Source organism: Phragmites australis, chromosome 8 (assembly GCF_958298935.1).
Source record: "Phragmites australis chromosome 8, lpPhrAust1.1, whole genome shotgun sequence".
Classification (NCBI taxonomy): domain Eukaryota; kingdom Viridiplantae; phylum Streptophyta; class Magnoliopsida; order Poales; family Poaceae; genus Phragmites; species Phragmites australis.
In genome coordinates, this window is record NC_084928.1 from 13438052 (window position 1) to 13444051 (window position 6000).

The following is a 6000-nucleotide window of genomic DNA, read 5'->3' on the forward strand; positions in this document are numbered from 1 at the left end:
CATATCAACAATGGTTAAAAACAGTACATTTGTAATCTGTGAGCACAAGAAAACAATAAAGCACATAACACATATATATACCCATTACATGTTATATCAGCAATGCTTAAAAAACAAATGTACTGGCACATTTTTAGTAAACTTACCTAGTATCCATTTTTCTACCAGTAAATGTATATTTCTATTAAAAAACATAGTCGAGATTCAATGAAAAACACAAACTACCGCACCACATATAGACATCCATACAGGAAACTATGTCAACCTATTCATAATTACAAACTACAGCACCACATAAAAATCCATACAAGAGACTATGTAAACCCTAACCCAATAGATCTGAATCCAGACCTAACACACATGGCCGAATGTGTAACACACATGGGCAAATCCAAATAAGGTTTTGACCCATGGAATCAAAAAACAAAAAGTGCATATCAGAAAACACAACCTCGACCCATTTTGAACTCAGATCTATGGCAAGATAACATAAACTCGGCTCACATACTCACCTCACAGACTGGATATGGATGTTGATCAATTTCTCTGCTTGCCTCCCCTACTCCAGCCCGTCCAACACTTCATAATCATCCATGGAATAAAAAAAGTGCATCTCAAAAAACACACCATCGATCCATTTTTGAACTCACCTAAATGAAGCGCAAAACTTGATTGCTCATCTAGAACTTAATCCTCTCCCGCCCGAATCAAACCCTAAAGTAGATGAAAAATAAAAAACACCAAGGAGAATAACCGAATCACGCATCAAATTGAGTAGATCGAGATCCAAATCATAGTAAATCATTTGAATCGCCCCTTGAACTCACCGATTACATAAGGTGATCCGGTGCCGACGAGGGAGAGTAGAATCGTTGCCTCTGCCTCGCTTTAACAAGATAAGAGAGAGAGAGAGAGAGAGAGAGAGAGAGAGAGAGAGAGAGAGAGAGAGAGAGAGAGAGAGAGAGAGATGAGGGACGCGAGTGGTTGGAGATTGAGTCGTGCCAGTAAACAGGGAGAGAGTGGGATAGAGGAGGGCGCCGCAATCGAGAGAAACAAATTTAAGAAGCGTAGCTGAGTTCCAAATCGTTGCTGGATTCGGGGCGTGACATATAGACTCGGTTAAAAAAAATCCAATATTAGTCAATCATCTAAGTATAGATTTCAAAATAAATCATATGGCTACAAATCAGACATATTTTGGAGGAGAAAATCTGTCGATAGATAAATAGAAAATTTCATATTTTAAATAAAAAACAGTAAATATATGGTCCGTTTTGAAAGATTGCAAATATAGGTTGAGCTGCAAAGCACGCGGTCGGCCTCTCACAAGGTACTATGCTCAATTCTCGTTTCCTCAGTTCACACAGAGAGAGGAGAGGAGGGGAGAGGAGAGGACAAATCTTTTAGTATAAGAGGTAATTATTCTAATCTTAATGTTCATGGTGGATTTTATAAGGATAGTTATATTGTTATTAGATATAGTTTTTGAGCAATGTAGAGCAACTGTTAAATAGTTTTTTTAGTGATAGTCGTAACTCTTTATACTTAGGTTTTATAGGGATGCGCCACTGAATAAATACATTAGGAGTGATACCGTAATTTGATTTCAGATGGATTCGAAAAACAAGGGGTAGATTATTCGCTAATTTTTCTCCTATTTTATTCATTTATTTTTATTCATAAAACGAGTCATATATCCGTAAGCGATAAGGAGGGACCTCACATACCAGATCTTAGCAGAAGCTAGTACTAATGTCAAGCAGCTAGACAGTTGGATAGATGTCCCTACCTTCGACACACATGGGCATTCCAAAGGATATATGAAAAAGATATAGAAAATCATAAAAAATTTAACTTGTAGGTCCACTCAGGATGTTGCTTATTGACCCCCATCTACTCGATTGGCTCAGACGCCCTCTGTTCGACCCCCTTGCCCCTCCGCGATGACAATGACCACTGCTTTAAGCCCACACATCTCAGAGATGTTCACGGCTATGGGTCCCCCGCTACTACATACAACACATTATGAGAATTATGGCGGCACCTCTCCAAGCCATCTAACACTTGTGCTGGTGAGCACTATGGCAACACATCGTCCAAGCTATCTTACACTTAGGTTGTGAGCACTATAGCACCACAACACAAGCTTGTCGAGGCCTTCTTACATTAGTGCCGGAGAACCAGGTACCTCTATCAAGAATACATTTTGTACTTCATTACATTCACATTCACATAAACATTTGCAATTGGTGATAACATGTTTTTCTCCATAAACCACATGCATAGATTGAGGATTACGATGACAGATGTAAAAACGGGTCTAAGAAACAAACCAAACTCATCTATGTGTTGAGTCCAGGAATCAATCTCAACACATAGTGACTTCACTGATCATAATCATTACACTATCCATACCTTAATCGACAAAACATCTTACAAAAGACCTCCAAAGGTCGAAGAACCAAATAAAACTCTGCAACAGATCCTAAGAGTAGTCTTCATCTTCACCGATAACTCCACATGAAGAATTCGACGGGGAACACCTCCCTAGATTTCACCTTCTCGAAGTCTTCCAACTCTTTTCCAACCGAGTGTTTAATTATAGCAAGTGTATGCATATGAAGGCTTTTGCAAGGATAAGGCTAATTTGGCTCTTTTGCAGAAAACATCATTTATTTTAAAAGTGATTGAAAAGCAATAGTAATTAAGTGAATGACAAGCCACCTTAAGATTTCATCCATCTTGACTTAACCAAACTGACCATCTCAACCAAGATTCTAACCACCAAGGTTGAATAACCAACACCTCAACCATGGCTCCCACCGCTAAAGTTGAACTACTGACCAACCACCTTAACCACGATTCCCACCATCATGATTGACCCATACCTTAACTATGATTCCCACTACCACAGTTGACCACACTAATTAAACCATCAAGTTATAATCATGGTAGGTTTTCTATGCCGCTCATGACTATGAGAACGGTTGAATATTCAGTTTAAACTCTGTAAAGGTTGTACTTTACCCATAAGTCGTGATTTTATCACCCACAAGCAGGTGCTTAAATCTCTATTTTGCCTGTGCTGATCAGGCACATTGCACACTACATAAGGTGTGTGGCTAGGAAATCACTACAAAGCCTTTACAATGCACCTCTCAGCACATGTATACCCGCTAAGATTTCACTACCGCGTGATTCTACCTCAACAATGGAAGCCCCCTCTTGTGCCTTTCGGATCCCAATATATCGTCAATTCACCGCTCTTTTGCCTGGTCTACACTATGTTGAGAGTAGCAAATTAATTGGTTAGGCCTGACCCATAACAGCTGACGTGGCACGACACATCATCGAAACGACCGACTTGGTTGGATGACTCGGCTTAATGATGTGGCAAAAGGCTGACTGGGATCATGTTGGCCACATGGCGGATCGGGATTGGGTGCTGAAGGGGTAAGTAGAAGATCTAATCGTGGCCACTGGTTTTTGATCTAACAGCTCGGATTGATGGCAGCCAGAGAGAAATGTCCAACGGCGGTGGAAGCTCGGGAGCAGTGGCGCTCGGTCGGAGTTTCACCGGAATTGAGCTCCGGCTCGCCAGTGGTGACGGTGAGTGGCAGAAAAGTATCACAAGAGAGAGAGAGAGAGACAAACTCACCTAGGGCATCAACATCTTCAGGGAGGCGGTAAGTTGGACTGGCGGCGATGAACAACAACGGCAACTCGCTGGCATAGGCAGAGATGGCACTCCGGTGGACTGCAGTCAACGGCGAGTGGTGGATCAGCACCAGGGGCTCACTGCGAACTCGACTATAAGGCACATCGTCGTCGGTGATGGCTGTGGAGGGCTAGCAGCAGAGCGAGGTGGGCGGTAGGTTTCGGTGACAAGCAGAGGCCTCTCGATGAGAGTGAGAGGAAGAGGTTGGGGTGCTCTGGAGCATAGGTAGGGTCGCATATATATAGGTAGGTGACTCCCCAATCTCTATCCCTACTTGATTTGGAAACAGCAGTGGCTTGATACCGAACTCGATCTCTTGTTTAAACGAAGAGCTTCTAGATGGACTCTTGCTTGCATTGGACGCGGATTTGCACGGCGACGCTCGGCACGAGTTGAACTTCAGCAGTGCAGAGGTCTCTAGGTTGGGGATGAATCCGACCAGCGGGGCCCGAACATCAGCGGCTCGGGGAGGGCTGCAGCAAGGGCGCATCAGCACTTTGCCAAGGTGTGAGCGCAGTCCAGAGAGAGAAAGGTGCGATGGCCTGGCTCCGACCCAGATGGGGAGAGGGGAAAAAGAAGGCCAGCTCAGGCTGGCTTGACCGGGTGGGCCGAACAGTAGGGAGAGAAGAGAGAAAGAGATGGGTTTCGACCTCTTACTCTAAAAGCTTTTCTTTTTTTCCTCTTCTATTCTCTCATGTATATACACTTGTATACATACAGTGTATATAACACATATACTTATATTAGCTCACATAAGCAATGAATCAAACAAATAATCAACCAATATATACGCGTATATAAATATTCTTTTATATGAAAATAGCCTTCAATGTATATATGTATTTTATACATATAGCACACATACTCTCTTATATGTGTATATGCATAAAGGTACAAATACACACTTAGGATTCTTATTTAGTTTTTCAAACCCCCTTTACTTTCTTTGAAAAAGTTTTTATTTTCTTGATTTTTTTTTTAAATTTTGGGTTGTTACAAAACCTAGCCCCCCCTTAAAGGAATCTCATCCCCGAGATTCAGGTTGATCTCCAAATAGGTAAGGGTACTCAACCTTTAGCTCTTTGTCTTGTTCCGTGGTTGCTTCACCTTTAGCATGGTGACTCCACTGTTCTTTACACATACACTTGATTTTCCTTCGACTCACTCACTCTGCCGTTTCCAAAATCTTGACTGGGTATTCTGAATAAGTCAATTCCTCTTGCGGTTCCACTTCTTCTAGGGTAACTATTCCTCTAGTACTCGCAAACACTTCTTATAGCTACGATATATGAAACACATTGTGCGCATCTTCTAGCTGGGTGACAATTCCAATTGGTAAGCCACTCTTCACATCTGGCACTCACTTTAAATAGTCCAATGTACCTGGGTGCCAACTTGCCTCTAACCTTAAAACGACGATGTTTTCTTAAAGGCAAGACCTTGAGATACACATAATCCCCTACCTCGATGGTTAACCCGCGATGTAAGATATTCGCATAACTCTTCGGTCTAGATTGGACTATCTTGTTCCTCTACTTCCTTGAGTATACTCTGTCCAACACTCGACCCTTTCCAGTCTCACTCCAATGAAGAGGCGTTTTACACTTCCTTCAATATAATGCCTCAAATGAGGTCATCTGTAAACTGGACTGATAACTGTTGTTACATGAAAACTCTGCATACGGCAAGTTCTTATCCCAACTGTTATGATTTTGAAGGGCACATGCTCGCAACATATCCTCAAGTATCTGGTTTATTCCTTATGTCTATCCATGATACGCCGAGCTAAAATTCAACTTCGTGTCCAAGGATTCATGAAGTTGCTACCAAAATCTTGAGGTAAATTGGGTCCCCCAATCCGATACTATTATCTCTGGCACTCCATGTAAGCACCCCATCCTGGTTATATACATCTTTGCTAACTTATCTCCTTTATAGATTGTTTTATCCGAGATGAAATGATCTACCTTCATAAGACGATCCACACTGACCCATATTGAATCATAGCCTGACTGGGTACGAGGTAATCTCACTATAAAACCTATCCAAATTTCTTCCATTTTGGTATCTTCAGGGGCGGTAGCAATCCTGTTGGTTTCTAATGTTTTGCTTTCTCACACATCACACCCTGCACACACTTAGCAATTTCTCGCTTCATACCAGGTCATTAATAACGGTCCTTCAGATCCTGGTACACTTGGTACTACCTGTGTGAATGGAATAAGCTTCTCTTAAGATTGTTTCCTTAAGCTTTTTTTGGTCTGGTACACAGATGCGCTTGC